Source organism: Leptidea sinapis, chromosome 47 (genome assembly GCF_905404315.1).
Source record: "Leptidea sinapis chromosome 47, ilLepSina1.1, whole genome shotgun sequence".
Lineage (NCBI taxonomy): Eukaryota > Metazoa > Arthropoda > Insecta > Lepidoptera > Pieridae > Leptidea > Leptidea sinapis.
This window is the reverse complement of record NC_066311.1, coordinates 2,902,540-2,921,859: the sequence shown is the minus strand read 5'-3', so window position 1 is coordinate 2,921,859 and position 19,320 is coordinate 2,902,540. Positions and strand designations below refer to the sequence as shown.

At 36.1% G+C, this 19,320-nt stretch overlaps 1 protein-coding gene across 1 annotated transcript in view; it reads left to right on the top strand.

Annotated features, from left to right (window-relative positions):
- Window positions 1-1,076: 1,076 nt before the first annotated feature.
- Window positions 1,077-19,320, top strand: part of LOC126978174 (carbonic anhydrase-related protein 10) — a 62,633-nt gene continuing 44,389 nt past the window's right edge. Inside the window, exon 1 of the mRNA XM_050826940.1 lies at window positions 1,077-1,212. The gene's annotated coding sequence lies outside the window, so the exon portion shown is untranslated. The remainder of the gene's footprint in view (window positions 1,213-19,320) is intronic.

Genomic DNA, 19,320 nt, shown 5'->3' with positions numbered 1-19,320 from the left:
CTATTGCGGTCGTCACCTTCAGACGTAAGATGTTAAATTGTCTAATTTGCCCAGTAATTTTACTAGCTCCATTCAGACCTAAACACAATAATGCTTACACATTACTGCTTCACGGCAGAAATAGGCACCGTTGTGGTATAATTCACGGCTACAAATTGCAATTAATTCTGAATTGTATGGATTTTTATATGCATAAAGGTGCGCGCTGGGCAAATGAGACTTAATATCTTATGCCTCAATTATGTAACTCAGAATTTTTGTGTTTTTTCCACTGCATTGTAATGGGCAGGGCGTATCAATTACCATCAGCTGAACGCCCTGCTCGTCTCGTCCCTTATTGTCATAAAAAAAAATTAAAAAAATGCGTTGCCGGCCATTTAAGTTGGGAGTAATCTATGCTCTTAACTTGAAGGTCCTGCAGGTGGGCTAAAAGGTAACCAGCTTAACGGCAATACCGCTCAAAATTGTAATGGACAGGGTGAATCACTTTTAACATAAAAAGTTAAAAAAAAATAATATGTAAGATGTTACATCCAAAATTTGAACCGTGTTCAATGTTAAATCATGGTTTAAATTTTAAATATTTCACGAAAATAACCAAAGCCGTATTACTTATTAATTACTCTCAGTACTCTTGACTAAAAGAACCAACTCCAATTTAATTAATAACGGAAGATGCTTCCAACTTTCAAAGGTCTTCGTCAGGCCTTTGCATACTGAACATGAGTTTTCCTCTTTTCCCGCCAACTTCATTACTCTAGGAGTCTAGGAAGTTGCTATTTTAATTAAAGATATTCGCTGAAAACCCGCCCATGGCATCTTAACAGAGTGAGACGTGGTTGGTTTATTTTTTTTTCATCACACTCCCGCCTCTGCGACCCTCCCAAACAAACACCGGAATACTTTAAAAACATCTATAAGCTAACGCTATTTCCATACTATAATCGCTGTATATAAAATCCATTTTACTTTGCAAGTGGGTGTCGGTTACGCCTTTTTAGTGCTACGCGAAACCTTTCAGTTCGTTTCATGAAAGCGATGAAAAGCATTGGAACAGCTTCAGCCTTCAGTTGACCGCGAAACGTTCGGAAGAGCGGACGTCTCGGATATTTACAGATTTCCTGTTATATTTCGTAAAAACTTTTAGTGACGACGTAAAGAATATTTCGTGCTAGTTTACGTTTTTATCGTGCGAGTGTTATTTAAACCAAGGTACGATTTATATTTTTATTCTCTGATTGTATAGTCCTTAATGTTTTGGTATGATTTTAATCGCTCATTGAGTTTTTCATTTTGGAATTCTTCTTAAATTACAATATTTCATTATTGTTCAATTTTCACATCGGATCATATAAATTTTTTTTTTTTTTTCCATTTCCTTATGCAGAAAACGTTATATTAACAAATAGCATTTTCTATATAAAAATAATTATTACCGGTTCATTTCGACGTAAAACTTTTAATATAAGAGTAATATAATTTTATATTCAACTAACGATTTATAATTATTTATTATTTTATAAAATTATGACTACGAAATAGAAGTGAAAAAGAGTTGTCTTAATAATACTTTTAAATCAAAATTATATTATTAACTATATATTTCAAGAAAATAGAAATAATTAGAAGTTATTTTAAAATTGTCCATGAACATCTGATATTGTTATTTATTAAAAAAAATATAATAATTAACAAAATATTTGAACTGAATGGATTGGTCTTATATAAACTTGTTTTTTTGTGTTTATACACTTTTGTGTTTCTTACATAATATTTTAAATACTATTCAGAACATCTCAAAACAATGAATTGTTAATATACGAAATTTTAAGCTTTTAATATTTTATTCAAGCTAAATTTGCTATCTAAGCTATATATGACTGTTTGCGTCATATTAGGATTAAGTAGGGAAATCTTACTCATCCTAAACAGGACCGTTACGGGACACCGTGTATTCAAACACCTTTCAATCCTCACGGATTGTAGAGTTTGATAATTCTGTAACAGTGCCGATGAAACCCTGTTGTATTTTAGGGGAATGTGGTTATTTATTTATTTATTATTAATAAATTACATTTAAATACAATCTTGTACATTCATAAATTCATTCGAGTTTTACCGTGTACAAAAGGTTGTTGTTAATTATGTAAAAAAAAACAAAACAAAACCATTAGCCTTTAGGTGCTGAGGCATATGAAAAATATTACAAACTAAAGAATTTACGAATACCCTCAATATTAACAGTAAATGTATTGTTGCTTTTTATACAGAGTGAATATTTTATTAACTAACAATATAACTCTACAAGAACAACGAGGATGGTATTTCTATTATTTTATTTTGAAGACGAACAGGACGTTCAGCTCATCGTAATTGATACGCCCTGCCCATTACAATGCAGTGCCGCTAAGAATACTTGAAGAAATCTGAGTGGCACTACAATTGCGCTTCTCACCTTGAGACTAAGATGTTAAGTCTCATTTGCTCTGTAATTGTACTAGATACGGCGCCCTTCAGACCGAAACACATTACAGCTCCGCGGCAGAAAAAAGCTCCGTTTTGGTACCCAAAATCTAGCCCACATCCTGTGCAAAGGAGCCTCCCACTTTCTAAAACCATCAATTTATTATTGGTCATAAAAGTAGCTAAATTTAACTCATATCTCTTCTCTTGTGGGGTCTTACGCACACAGATAAAAATCTCCACACCACGTTGTAAGCCACAGTATAAAATAATTAATGAAATCCATGCGGAGCCAGTATTGTCGACAGTCATCTATAAATTGCAATCAATAATTCACGAAAAAACTCTAACAAACCAATTCTACTCTACAATATTAGGATAGACCATAGAATTAGAAAATACTTGCGTGCAGACAGCACAATAGCCCAATAGCACAATAGATTATTAAAAACTAACAATCCATAATTTATAACTATGCTTCGAAGTGTGATCTAATAATGTGTATTTTTTTTAATGAAAATAAGAGACGAGCCGAAAATATTTATAACGCCCAGTTGCTTCGAAGCCAAGCTTTATAAGTGAACTGAAAAAATGATGTTATAAACTCCTCCTCCTCGCGTCGTTTTCCTCATAACGGAAGATCGTGACTCCCCCGCTGCATCAGTTTCTCCCGTACAATTCCCCTCCATCTGCTGCGATCCTTAGCCTTATGCAGGGCATCATGGAAATTAATGTTCAGAGCAGATGGTATTTTTTCCGGCCATCTCGTGGGACTGCGTCCTCTGGGACGCCTGCCATCTACCTTGCCTGTCACCATCAGCTGTTCCAGATTATGACCCTCTTTACGAGCAATATGTCCAAAGAATTCCAGCATCCTACGAAGGCATATTGTGGAAAGTCTAGTTTTGACGTTAAGTGCTCTTAGAATAGACACGTTGGTGCGAAAGGCGGAATCTGCAGCATTCTTCTCCAGCACCACATTTCAAAGGCGTTTTAAACTAGCATAATGCTTTTTAATTTCAATTTCAATATTTTTTTATTTCATTATTCACCAGTGGAATTTTTGCACCGGACCACCTTTGCACAGGATGGCGGGTAGATTAGTAATCAGTAATGTGTAAACATAAGTGTGTTTCGGTCTGAAGGGCGCCGTAGCTAGTGAAATTACTGGGCAAATGAGACTTAACATCTTATGTCTCAAGGTGACGAGAATTGTAGTACCGCTCAAAATTTTTGGGGTTTTTCAAGAATCCTAAGCGGCACTGCATTGTAATGGGTAGGGTGTATTAATTACCATCAGCTGAACGTGCTGTCTCGTCCCTTATTTCCATAAAAAAACATCTCTGATAAAGATGTTCTTCTCTCTGCCACGTTTGGTTTGTCTATACGATAATATATTGTAAGTCTTTTGTATGATAGATGAAAATTGAACTATGCGTTATTCAAATATGTTTTTGTGAGAAATTTCTTGTCTCGCACATCCTCCTTGAGGAATGAATTACCGACTGCAGTTTTTCAAATAAAAATACGTTTATTTGTCGCAATATGTAGTATAGTTACAATAGTATTGCAATAATTATTCTTGAAAAGTTTAACTACAGTTGGGAGACAGGAGCTCAAACTAGGTACAACCTGTGCTATGAGTCTCCTGGCCCTCCCCCCATCATTTTTTTTATGTAATAGGAGGACAAACGGGCGTACGGGTCACCTGGTGTAAAGTGATCACCGCCACCCACAATCTCCTGCAACATCAGAGGAATCACAGTAGCGTTGCCGGCCCTTAAGGAAGGTGTACGCGCTTTTTTTGAAGGTACCCATGTCGTATCGTCCCGGAAACACCGCACAAGGAAGCTGATTCCACAGCTTTGTAGTACGAGGAAGAAAGCTCCTATCTTAAGTAATTATATAATTGAATTTGTCTCTATTATTGAGACAAAATATAATATTGCAATGGGGCCCCAAACATTGGGCAAGCTTTTTGACTGTTGCATCTCTATATATTTTTGATAATGTTCTATACGTTTATAATTAAGCGCCTTAATGAATTTGCTAGAAACTGCGACATTCATAATGTTAACACGAGGAACAAACATAAACTTGTTATGTCTACTACTCGGTTAAGTTGAGTTAGTAAGTATGTTATTGGTAATATGTATGTATATGCTTTTACAATATGATCCCTGAAAATGTACAAAACAAATGTGTTATGGAATTTAGAAGAATTGTTAAATCGTTTGTGTGGGAAAGGTTATTCTAACATAAACGATTTTCTTAATGATACCACAGACTGGGAATGAAGCAGACACCCTCAGGCTCTTTAATTATAAATGTTAATTGTACGATATAACATTGTAATCTATACTTTTTATTAAAAAAAGCCCGCTGAGTTTCTTGCGCCTGTTCTTCTCAGGTCTGAGGCACTCTTATATTGAAGTGGTGGTAGTTTTTTATCGTTAAATAAGTGATTTTGAATCCTATTTTGAATAAAAATATTTGAATTCAAATATAAAATTTATTTGTAGGTATGTACGTTTGTGTATGTTTATGAATGCTTCCAAGAGAGTGTCATTCTCTTTTCATGTGTTCTTTGTGTGTGTTAGTAGAGATGATAAAATTTCCCGAACCGATACGTTTTAGGGACCTTCATGTTTAGATCATATATATACATTTATTCCAACTTAAAGGGAATGCCTCTCTTGAACTCTGCTGGTGTGGATCCCATGTCCATGGTTGGTTGGTCAAAGTGTGTGTTAAGTTCTCATGTATTTTATCGTTAACCGGTTTGATTTTTTTCGGTTTCCAAGTACTGATATGAGCCCACCTAATCTAACAGATACTAGTGGAAATCTCATCAAAATTGAAGTAGCTCATTTGAAGTTTTATCGGAATAGACCTATGACTATAGACATTGACTCTATAGTCAGAAAAATATTCATGTGGTCGGTTAAAATAAATTTTGCACAAAAAATTATAGACAACACCTTACCAACTATTGGCTTAGTTGGTAAGAGCTCTGGGGCGTATCCCGAGAAGTGCGCGTTCGAGTCCCGCATCATCCAATTTAAAAAGAAATTTAATTTGTATATAAAATCTAATGAGTGAGCGAAATCAGTTAAATATAACAATTTGTTATTTATTTAAATTTATTATTTTAAAATTACAGAACGACATGTTATTTTATTTATAACTACTTAAATAATTTATACTTACATCTAGATAGAGCTTCTTGCGGTTAGACAACTGATGAAAATAGGCCAGGTTTATTACTGTAGTGTGCGTGACAAGCTACGTCTTACACTCGCGATTTGTGTGTCACTTTGTGTTAGTGTGCTTGCATGAATAATACAAGCAAAATAAAGTTACTGTCACAGTCTATCTAGAATATAAACTTAGTATAGAAGCGTAACAGACAAACACTCTACTCATTACGGCGAGACTAAATACAAAATGTTCATGTGTGCTAGTTTTACAGATGTGTTAGTGAAGTATGTAGTATTTTGCTTTTGGACAATCCCTATGTTAATATTGATAAACGACGTCATTCATATTCACAATATTGTATTTTCTAACACATATTTTTTTAACTAAAATAATCTTTATAGAGTGTTGTGACTGCGTATATAAAATGTAATACAAAATATTTTAGTGAATCATATGTTTTACGAAAATATGAAATATGAAAACCTGTGAATTCTAATTATATTTTTTTAAAATAATAATTGTAACAAATTGTCGAAGTACATAGACCTGGCACACGAGGTTACTGATATGTGGGATGTTCATTCAACAATAATTGTCCCAATAGTCGTTTTATTTTATGGAATAGGAGGACAAACGAGCGTACGGGTCACCTGTTGTTAAGTGATCACCGCCACCCACAATCTCTTGCAACACCAGAGGAATCACAAGAGCGTTGCCGGCCTTTAAGGAAGGTGTACGCGCTTTTTTTGAAGGTACCCATGTCGTATCGTCCCGGAAACACCGCACAAGGAAGCTCATTCCACAGCTTTGTAGTACGTGGAAGAAAGCTCCTTGAAAACCGCACTGTGGACACTGTCGTTTCCATAAACCGTCTTATAGCAAAGAGCCTTGACCATCATCTCAAGAGGCTCTCACTTACTAACTGGATAAAGGGTCAGTTACAGAAAGCAGCTGTTTTGGGAACGGCACGCATCGTGCGGAAGTTCCTCAGTTTGTCGCCATAACTACCGGCGGAATTGTCGTCATCAAACGCCCGGGACTCTATTTTTTATATTTATATTTGTAATATTGTTATTTTATAAATATGTTATATATATAAATGTAGAAAATAAGATGAAATTATAATTAAGAGAATAATAATAATAATTGTCATTCATACTGATAATCTGAAAAGACAAAATCAAATTAATAATGCCTTCAAAGTTTTATCATGAGTATATAACTAAATTTGTTTGTATAAAATAAACGAAATTACTATTTTAATTTTGAAGTTATGTTACGTTAAACATACTATTTATGAAAGAAAATATTACTATTTTTATTTTAAAGGGTTTAATCCTACTGTACTTTTTTTTGGTTTCAAAAATTATTTACCCTGGTCTATTAGTTAAGTATAAAACTTTAGACACTAGAACGCATTTGTTTTGTAAGAACCAACAAACTCGCAATTTTGAATAATTATGAGTTTATTTATTGACATTTTGAGCAGACCTACACTTACCTTGACAAAAAAATGCATATTATTGTACGCAAAACTAATATCTGTCATCGTGAGCCTCTACCTAGACGACAATCCTTCATCACACATACTTGTGGCCTCTCAGAGACGATCGATTATAGTCTAACAATTTTGAGGTAGATCGCCAGCAGTTCAAGCTTGAGCACCCCTGATCTAGACGTTTAAATGATCTTAGTATTAGTAATATAAACATCTTCCATTTGCCAAGTGATTCAAAATACGTAGAAAATAAACACATAAATTGAGGCTATTTTTAAACACTTGTTTTGGCAAATGTTCAACTCGTTGAAATCGTAGACGATTGTCTGAACGAATACTAAGTTATATATAGATAATCAGAGTTATATAGTTAGCTTCACCTTCACGAGTCTGGCGTACGTAAATCATGGTCTTTAAATGAGTATTTGTTGCTATAAAATACCGGTTAAAACCATACCATATAATACCAGAGGGAGGTTTGTTTGCATCCGACGCCGGCTAGATTATGGGTACCACAACGGCGCCTCTTTCTGCCGTGAAGCAGTAATGTGAAAACATTATTGTATTTCAGTCAGAAGGGCGCTGTAGCTAGTGAAATTACTGGGCAAATGAGACTTGACATCTTAGGTCTCAAGATTACGAGCGCAGTTGTAGTGCCGCTCAGAATTTTTGGGTTTTTCAATAATATCTTTAGCGGCACTGCATTGTAATGGGCAGGGAGTATCAATTGCTATCAGCTGAACGTCTTGCTCGTCTCGTCCCTGATTTTCATAAAAAAAAGTCAAACAAACAATCACATTTCGAACTGTTTTAAATAGCTTGACGATCTATATAGCCCAGTGGCTACTGACCCTGCCCACTGAGCTGTAGGTCCCAGTTTCGAATCCCGGTAGCTGTAAGTAAACATTTATATTATGATGAATATGGAAGTTTGTTTCCGAGTCATGGATGTTTATATGTATTTAATATATAGTTATCTGGCACCCATACTACATCCTATGCCTAGTTTGGGTCAAGTTAATTTGTGTAAAAGTGTGTCAATATTATTAATATAGGATAAAAGAACTAAACCGTTAAATTACGACACTTCACAGTCTGCCATTATATGTAAAACTATATGACATTACCTGAACACTATGCCAAATACTTTTTGAATCTGCTTTCACTACATAACTACAAATGCAAAATGAATACGTAATGCACTCCAAAACCACAATATGTCTTCAAGACTTGTCTAAAATAATGCAACAAGCAATCTTATATTTAATTTAATCAAAATCGTAGCTCGTAATTCCAACTTCCTGTAAGTTGGAAGGTGCTTTTCCTTCAGTTCTATCTTTAGTTAATTAAAGTGTACAATATTAACAACATGGCTACTTCTATTATTCAGAAGAACTCGAGGTTAGAGTAACTGCATTAATCCTCATTTGTAGAACGAAAAACTGTGGTACGAAAGGTTTTTGATTGATCATTATCACCGCTAATCTACTCAAAGATATTCATTAATAATATATACATTATTATATAATAATAAATATTTAGACACCTATATAACAATTTTTTTAAATTTTTGTCTGTTTATTCCGGCTAATCTCTGAAATGGCTGGACCGATTTCGAAGGAACTCTTATTGGCAGGTAGCTGATGTAATAAGGAGTAACTTAGACTACGTTTATTTAAAAAAATCTTTTATTTAAAAAAAAATAAGTAATTTTGTTGAAACGTCTATGTAACGGTATAATTTTAAAAATAATTTATATGGCAAAACAACGTTTGCCGGGTCATCTACTACTTTATAAATCCAGTGTCCTGATTTGATCCAGTGTTTGATTCCAGTGAACTCCTAAACTAATGAACGGATTTAAATGGGGATTACTTCATGGAGTGCAGCTTAGTACAACTTGAGATAGGATAGTTTTTATTGGATTCGGGACCCATAATTATTTTTATTTACAATATTTATTTTGTATGGACATATTTGCTATGAGAGAATTTTTATTGAGTTTGGGTTTGACAACTGTTCTGCTATGTAACAATTTCTTTATAAAAACAGGGAGCATATTTTACGAAATAATTCTTGATGTTATGAAATTTTATTGACAAATTCATGAAAAACAGTATTTTATTTATTATGTACAGAACAACGTCTGTCGGGTCATCTAGTTATAAATTTATATAATACTAGTGGACCCGACAGACGTTGTCCTGTACACACGTCTTAAATTTGAAAAATCGGTCCAGCCGTTAGGAGGTGTTCACTAACATACACATGAGCAGGAGAATTATATTATATGGATGGAATTGAGAATCTAAACCAATCTCAAATTCACTGGAACACACAAAAAAACAACAAAATCGGTCCAGCCGTTTAGGAGGTAGTTCAATTGTGAATCTAAACCATTCTCGAATCCACCTGAATAGACACACCAATCTCAAATTCACTGGAACACATAAAAAATCATCAATAACGGTCCAGTCGTTTAGGAAGTAGTTCAATTGTGAATCTAAACCATTCTCGAATCCACCTAAAGACACACAGAAAGTTTCATTAAAATCGGTCCCGACGTTTAGGAGGAGTTCAGTTACAACAGACGCACCAAAGAAATATATATAAAGATATTCAGACGAAACACAAAATAAAGTGATTTTATCCTGAAACTGAAACACACAGAAAGCCACATAGACTTTGGTAAAACACTGTTATTTCAATAGCATATTTGTGATGCCACATTAAAGCGATAAACATAAAAGCAGACCGCACTTACGCCACAAAAGTCATGAGAACAATTTACTAAATAAACAATGGTATATATTACGGAGAAACTTACTGGGAGTAGATGCATTAATAATATAGCACTGCTTCTCGTATTACGAAGCTAACAACTATTGCAATGGAAGGCTGAGCATCCAAAAGGAAAATTATATTCTATCTACGGATAAATGTTCATATATTTGATGATTGAATGAATGGAAAATCTTTGATACACTAAAGTAGGACCAGTGGGAGGCTCTTTTCCATAGGAAGCCGGCTAGATTATAGTTGCAGCGCAGCGGAGACCAATTCGCAATCTAAGACTCAAACACTTAAAAAGTTTATTTTTTATTTTTACATCACCCCAATAAAATATTTAAAAAAAAATTTAGTATTTTTAATTTAGCATGTAACGTAATATTTCTTAATCACCTTGGTAAAAATATTTACTTATATATTATTATTCTTTAAATACCACTAATTCTGACCTTATGTAAAACCTAATTTTATAATGATACAACAAAATAACCACATTGTTTTCAAAGTCAATGTAAACATATTAATTATCGTTATACAAAGCAATTAATTTTAATTAGAACGGACAAGGGAGTTTAACGAGAGAGGATGACTTGTGTTTTCTAATCCACCAGAATGTTTATTAACAGCTGATTTAGTTTTTCTGCAGCTCTTTTTAACCGAATTCAAAAAAGGAGGAGGTTTTTTTTATGTAACAAACACACAGAACCTCAGAACTTTCGACACGGTAAACCGATTTTGATGATTCTTTTCTTATTTGAAAACTGGTGCTTTCCGTGAATTCAATTTCAATTTGATCCAGTCAGTGGGATCCATGAGAAAACCATATAAGTCTTAAATTTTCATGTGCGCCACAAATGGACGAATAAGTCAATATCGCACCAACCGATTTCGGTGATTTTTTATTGGAAAGGATATATATACTTCAAAGGTAGTTTGATGAGAGTTTGGATAGGTTCTGACTAAGGGATCCAACGAAAAGTAACGGAACTCAACAACAACTCTTCAATGTTCAATTAATAATGATAGTCGGCCGAAGCTTTTATATTTTATCCAGACATTTCAGTCACCTACTGTAACGATGGTATGAGCAACTAATTCTCGTAGTCAAAAATGATGATCAATGAAACTCCTTAACGACTTACAGTAAGGGTGCGATCTGTGGCAAAATTTGTAATTGTCTTTTACCAAATTGCAATGGGCTTACTTCGTTGCTGCATTGAAAGTTTTTGTAGGTAGTCATATTAAGACAAATTAGGTATTGTACCTATATCAGATTCATAAAAAATAAAAAAATTAACAGAAAAACAACCGCCTTCATAAACACTATTCCAAAACAATAGATATAATATGCACTAAAAAGTATAAATAAATCGGGTATTTTTATACAATCTAATTAATTAATCTAAATCTAGTTACGATAATTGTTATTATTGGAGTCGGTGTCAGCCGAGGTAGGTATGTAACTACATACATAGTTAGGCATAGGTGAGATGTGCTTGAGTCGCACGCGCGACGAGACGAGGCGGGAGGCGAGAGCAGGCCGCGGCGCGGGAGGACGCCGATTCAAAAAAAACAATAATTGTAACTAGAATTAGATTAAGTCGGTTATTTTTTGTGAATAAAAAGATTTGATTTTGAATAGGTATAGGTAATTACTTGATATTCACTGTGCGCCAATTTTGGTAATATGGTTAGGTTTAACAAAAAAGGGTTAGGTTTGTTTCTTGCCATCCCAACTCCACATAAAACTTCTCTGTCACCTATGAGTTCGCGGAGAGTCCTCAATGACCCCAGGTTTTTTGCCCAGATGTGGCCATTCTTTGGCACTCCACGATCATTTACGTGTCCACCTCTTCTGTGTGTCGTGGAAGCCCTGTTCAGGAAACTGTTGGTGATACATAAATTGCGCAGATGAGCTGATACTTGTTAAAGGGGCCGTGACCCGTTTTCACATGATCGTGTGAGCTTCACCAATCTGCGAGAAATCTTCTAGTATAGGCATAGTAGAACTTTTTTTTATGACTTTAAGGGACGAGATGAGCAGGACGTTCAGTTGATGGTAATTGATAAGCCCCGCCTATTACAATGCAGTTCCACTCAGGATTCTTGAAAAAACAAAAATTCTGAGCGGCACTACAATTCCGATCGTCACCTCGAGACATAAGATATTAAGTCTCATTTGCCCAGCAATTTCACTAGCTACAGCGCCCTTCAGATCCAAACCCATAATCTAGCCGGCATCCGGTGCAAAGGAGCCTCCCACTGGTGAGTTTTTGGAGTTCTGTTTTGTAGTTAAAAATGTGTCACTAAATGTACGCTTGTTATTATGAATACACAAGTTTTGTTATATAATCGCTAAAAAGGAGCCATTTTTATATAAAGAGTATATCTGATAAAGTTTCTCGTTTCGTCAAAATCAAAAAAGTTATCATCACCAATAGAGCCGGTGCTCGGTATAAAGAACCTTGTGATATGAAAGGTTGCGTGTGAAAGTTTACCATGCTGTTCGCGCAGTGAATAGATGAGTCGTTATATTAAACTGCGGGGCGCCGCACTCAATTTCATGAAAAAACTTATAAGCGCCTCTTTACTGCGAGTCGAAATTTTGGATGTGGCATCTATGTATACATACATTGTCATATTTCTATCGTACGGTAAAATATCTATGCAACTAATATATTATAACAGCCTTTTACTTGCGTTACACTAATATTGTATTTCATATTATATTAACACTCAATGCATATAACTAATTTACATTTACTCTTTACTATATTTTTTCACCTGATTCCTGCAGCTGAATTCCACCTTCGTACGACACGCCACTAATTAGGATATCATCCCCACCATCTGGATTTGTGGCGGTCATTGTCACAGTGCGACTTTCAAGGTTCTTTCTCCCACGTACTACAAAGCTTTGAAATGAGCTTCCTTGTGCAGTGTTTCCGGGACGATACGACATGGGTAGCAAACTTACTTTTACTTCAAAAAAAGCGCGTACACCTTCCTTAAGGGCCGGCAACGCTCATCACCCTTTGGTGTTGAATAAGATTGTGGGCGGTGGTGATCACTTAACACAATGCCAACGTAATCAACATTTACAAATTCATCGTTTTACATCATTTCAATTACAATGTTACAATAATGTAAAGAGATTGAGAGTGAGTGAGATTAAGAGAGTGCAACAAAATTACTCAAACGTCAAATACTTAATGCCTTACACGAATAAGTCAAGAAAGTAAATGTAAATTAATATATAAATTAATATACAATACCTTCTCCATTTTAACCATCCGCCGACAAACAAGAGTAACTTTTTGACGCAGTCACGGCAAAGAGCCTCTTTGTATAAGTGTACTCTTTTTGCTAAAGTTATGGATTCAGGATTAAATTTTCTTCCTAACACCGTATCTTTCCCGTGTTGTTTATTGAACGAATTTGAAGTTTCAACTGAGTCCTCTTAAGCAACTCACTTCAACAATAATCCATATATTATTATACAAAAATAACTTTTCCCTAATTTTTTTTATGACAATACGAGACGACAGCTGTTGGTACTTGATACGCCCTGCCCATAGCGTGTAACAAAACCATGAGACTTTGTTTTGTAATTTTTGCGTGAATGCGCTATAGACACCAGTGGGAGGCTCCTTTGCACAGGATGCCGACTAGATTAGCAGCTAGCAGTAATGTGTAAACATTACTGTGTTTCGGTCTGAAGGGCGCCGTAGCTAGTGAAATTACTGGTCAAATGAGACTTAACATCTGTCTCAAGGTAACGAACACAACTGTAGTGCTGCTCAGAATTTTTGTGTTTTTCAATAATCCTGAGCGGCACTTAATTTTATATATACGGCCATGGCGTATTGGTTACCATCAGCTGAACGTCCTCCTCGTCTCGTCACTTATTTTCATAAAAAAAAACTATTTCGCCTCGCGAAAAACAAAAAGTTGAATTTACAAAGCTGACTGCCAACCTTCGTTAGTCGGAGTGGCACATGAAGAAGAAACTGATACCTCGTCCATTGGTTGTGATTCAGTAGACATATGAGTTACAAGTGACTTGGTAGCTGAAGTTTGATACAAATGGTCAAGTTCACCAGCTAACGTCAGAGTGTCGAATTATCGTGACGGTGTACGACATCTGAGTTACAAGAGGCTTGGTAGCTGAAGTTTGATACAAGTGGTCAAGTTCACCAGCTAACGTCAGAGTGTCGAATTATCGTGACGGTGTACGACATCTGAGTTACAAGAGGCTTGGTAGCTGAAGTTTGATACAAATGTTCTAGTTGACCAGCTAACGTCAGGTTGTCGAATTTATGTGATGGTGTGCGATATATGAGTTACAAGAAGCTTCGTAGCTGAAGTATGATACAAAATATGATCTAGTTGACCAGCTAACGTCAGGGTGTCGAGTTATCGTGACGGTGTGCGACATATGAGTTACAAGAGGCTTCGTAGCTGAAGTATGATACAAAATATGATCTAGTTCACCAGCTAACGTCAGAGTGTCGAGTTATGGTGACGGTGGACGACATCTGAGTTACAAGAGGCTTGGTAGCTGAAGTTTGATACAAGTGGTCAAGTTCACCAGCTAACGTCAGAGTGTCGAATTATCGTGACGGTGTACGACATCTGAGTTACAAGAGGCTTGGTAGCTGAAGTTTGATACAAATGTTCTAGTTGACCAGATAACGTCAGGTTGTCGAATTTATGTGATGGTGTGCGATATATGAGTTACAAGAAGCTTCGTAGCTGAAGTATGATACAAAATATGATCTAGTTGACCAGCTAACGTCAGGGTGTCGAGTTATCGTGACGGTGTGCGACATATGAGTTACAAGAGGCTTCGTAGCTGAAGTATGATACAAAATATGATCTTGTTGACCAGCTAACGTCAGGGTGTTGAATTATCGTGACGGTGTGCGACATATGAGTTACAAGAGGCTTGGTAGTTGAAGTATGATACAAATGGCCTAGTTGAGCAGCTAACGTCAGGGTGTCGAATCAGCGTGACGGTGTACGCGCACATCGTAATAATTCACTCTGATAAGTATAACTTCAAAATACTCAAAGAATCAATTTGAATCTTTAGGTATACACAAATAAAATTTGTAAATGCGGGTCTCGAACCTACGACCTCTTGCGTTCCGTGCGAGTGCTCTTCCAACTGAGCTCGTTCGAGTGACCTGAGAGTTGAAAAAAGCATACAAGATGTTATGACGATACGTCACTCGAACGGTTACCTCAGTTGGAAGAGCACTCGCACGGAACGCGAGAGGTCGTCCCTTTGAGTCCCGCATCGTTTTTTTTATGGAATAGGAGGACAAACGAGCGTACGGGTCACCTAGTGTTAGGTGATCACCGCCGCCCACAATCTCTTGCAACACCAGAGGAATCACAGGAGCGTTACCGGCCTTTAAGGAATTAGTATGCGCTTTTTTTGAAGGTACCCATGTCGTATCGTCGCGGAAACACCGCATAAGGAAGTTCATTCCACAGCTTTGTAGTACGTGGAAAAAAGCTCCTTGAAAACCGCACTATGGAGGATCGCCACACATCCAGATGGTGGGGATGATATCCTAACTTGTGGCGTGTCGTGCGAAGGTGGAATTCGGCGGCAGGAATCAGGTTGAACAGCTCTTCGGAACACTCCCCGTGATAAATGCGGTAGAAGACACACAATGAAGCGACATCTCTACGCAACGCCAAGTGATCCAGCCGTTCACAGAGCACTGGGTCCCCGACAATTCGAGCTGCTCTATGTTGCACGCGGTCAAATGCGTCGAGCTGATACTGGGGTGCGCCAGACCAGAGATGACATCAATGCTCCATGTGTGGCCGGACCTGCGCTTTGTACAGCGCTAGAATGTGGGCCGGCTTGAAGTAGTGCCGTGCTCTGTTGATGACGCCCAGCTTCTCCGAAGACAATTTGGCTTTATGTTGTTTTCAAATTTTATTTGCGTATTAATCCCAGAAGTGAGGGTGGGAGGATCCCACTTTAAAAACATAACAAATTCTTAAGGTATAGAAAATGTTCTTTTTTTTTATGAAAATAAGGGACAAGACAAGCAGGACGTTCAGCTGATGGTAATTGATACGCCCTGCCCATTACAATGCAGTGCCGCTTAGGATTCTTGAAACCCCCAAAAATTCTGAGCGGCACTACAACTGCGCCTGTCACCATGAGACAAGATATTAAGTCTCATTTGCCCAGTAATTTCACTAGCTTCGGCGCCCTTCAGACCGAAACACATTACTGCTTCACGGCAGAAATAGGCGCCGTTGTGGTACCCATAATCTAGCCGGCATCCTGTGCAAAGGAGCCTCCCACTGGTAAAATGTTCAAAATACTTTGCTTCTGTTTATACAATAATACACTTTCTGTTATCTGTTTGTCTTTCAAACAAACAGTTACTCAAAAGAAAACTTTCAGCCGAAATGATAAAACCCCTTAAAACAAATTAACGAAATCTTCCATAATTAAATATCACCTAATCAGGGAAACAGGAGGCGAGATAATTCGTGAAATTAACACGTCGCGGGTGAAACTCGAGGCAAACTTTATAAGCCCGCCGACTTGAAATATGCTAATGCTCTTCAACTTTCGACAACTACGTTTCAGGTGCTTTTGAAATACTGATCGTGAAAACCACAGGTAATATACATCGTCTTTTCAAAAATAGATGAATTAATATTTAATTATATGATTTAATTCATATTAAATTGTTTTACCATAATTAATGAGGTGGCGTTTTCATGCGGGAAATTCAAATATTTTATTCTTATTTGCATTAAATTTACATTTCATAAAGAAAAATTGTTTTTAAAGTAAAAAAACGCGTGTAATTGTATCTGTGTTTTTACATTAGGTTTTTGTGTAAAAGTTATTTTTTTATTGTTATTGTTTTCAGGGGGGACTGGCTTGTCCCAGGTTTACACTTTGATTCGAATTCTCGTAATGTTAGTGTCACACGTACGCGTCCAAACTGCGTGGATGTCGAAGCTAATACAACAAAGAGGATATAAATACTACGCAATAAGAGGCGGGAAACGTGTAGTGAGATTTGACATAAGTTTGAAATAGTAATTATTACATTATGGTGATGAAGTATAATCCCGCTAAGTTTGAAAGCGACCAATTGCTTAAGGCGACACTAAATGCCAGCGACCTTGAGCGATATGAGTTCACGGCTACCGGCCCGCCATCTATGTAACAAAGGTCATATTTTCAAAATTCTTGCATGGAAAACAGTTTATATGCTTACAATCCTCGTTATTTACTACTAATCTGAATAAATTAACCCACACAAAAAAGTACAAGCTATAAGAATAACTTTTCTGAGAGAAGTACCAAAAAAATGCGTAACGCCATGCCAAAAAACTTGTTTAACTTCAAAGAAAAGTGGTAGTTCAAAAAGGCTCGGCAGTGTTAACTATAACCTACAGCAAGCATTAGCAACCTACAAATAAGACTTAAGGATATGTGTAACAGGATTAAGTAGTGTTCATAGCTCGAAATGCTATACTTTCACCACAAAACTTGTCTAAAAACACCATGTTAGCGTGTTGTCTGCTTACTCTTCGCCTTAAAACGTAGTGGATATCCGTTGTTTACAAGATTATAGCCGTCATCTGTCAATCTATCAATGACTGCACGTTTCATACATTCGAGTGAATTGCTTATTTCTTAGAGTGTTTCGGAAGCTGATATATTTTTCAATTTTCGAATTCGTCACTGCCCACGATTCCGCTGCAAGTATTAACTAAAAAATATAAATTATAATAGCTGTATTATTAATGCTTTATTCTATTTTCTTAGAAAAATCAAAGAAAACCGTCTATTATATTGAAATTGGATTTCGTAGAAAGCCGTTTTTCCCTTTATTGTAAATGTTATATTTTTTTGTAAGAAGATATAACAATGTACTATTATATTTGTTTACTTTATCTAGATAACATGGATCCAATTAGGTATCCACAAGCGGGGAAATAGACATAATTGAGACAGACTTCACTTCTATTATTCCTACTGTAGCTTCTGTGGATAATACACAAGAATTTAGCCAATATCACGTTAAAGTAGATCACGTGTTTACTAATTATAACGATTGTTATATTATGGTTACATGAATATTAATGAAATATTCGTGTCAGTTAAATACAGTAACAACAATTATTAATAATGTTTAAATTTAAAATCTATATCGTCGTTTTTTTATAGGAGAAGAGGACAGTCGAGCGTATAGATCACTTGATGTTTAGATATCTTGCCTGTAGTAGGAGGCCCTGCTCTTCCATTGCAAAAACATAAAAAAAAAATATTTTAACAAAAAAAGAACCGACTTCAAAAACACTATTCCAAAATAATAGATACATAAATAATATGCACTAAAAATTATAAAAATAATTGCGTATTTTTATACAATCTAATTAATTAAACTAATTCTAGTTACGATTATTGTTATTTTTGGAATCGGTGTCCTTCCGCCGCGACCCGCTCTCGCCTCTCGCCTCCTCATGACTCAAGCACATCTCACCTATAACTTACAATTCCGAATGTTACAATACTGAATTTAGACAAGTATAGTCGCATTCAGCAAACTAGCATACTAAATTCAGAAATAAGTATGGTTTCTGACTAGCTGAATCATTTAGAAGCCTAATTAGAAACGCATTTAGGAAGGTGTAATCGCATTAAGTTACTGATTTCTGTTGCTCGTGGCTCTTTGTATGTGGACGACGTATCTAATTTTGTTTTGTATTACCGAATAACAGTAGCCCAATAAGTTTCAGGGATAAAATTGTGAAAGGGATAAATGTTAGCAGGGGTGGGATATTAATGTATTCAATTTTAAATCTTAATATGTTTTCCTGTTGCAATAAATCTTAGTGTTACGACCTGTCTTTCTTTTTTTTATGAAACTAAGGGACGAGACGAGCAGGACGTTCAGTTGATAGTAATTGATGCGCCCTGCCTATTACAATGCAGTGCTGCTCAGGATAATTGAAAACCCCCAAAAATTCTGTGCGGCACTACAACTGCGCTCGTCACTTTGAGACATAAGATCACATGCCCAGTAATTTCACTAGCTACGGCGTCCTTCAGACCGAAAGACAGTAATGCTTACACATTACTGCTTCACGGCAGAATAAACGCCGTTGTGGTACCCATAATCTAGCCAGCATCCTGTGCAAAGGAGCCTCCCACTGGTGTCTCTCTTTTGCACTAAAACTGTCTCGTAGGATACTATCTTGCTTTTAAATAAACGATGTGACAAGATTTAGTAATATGTCAAACGATCTCGAATCCATTCGTCAATAATTTCTGAAGTCCGCTGGTTCTAAAACATCCATATAATGTCCAT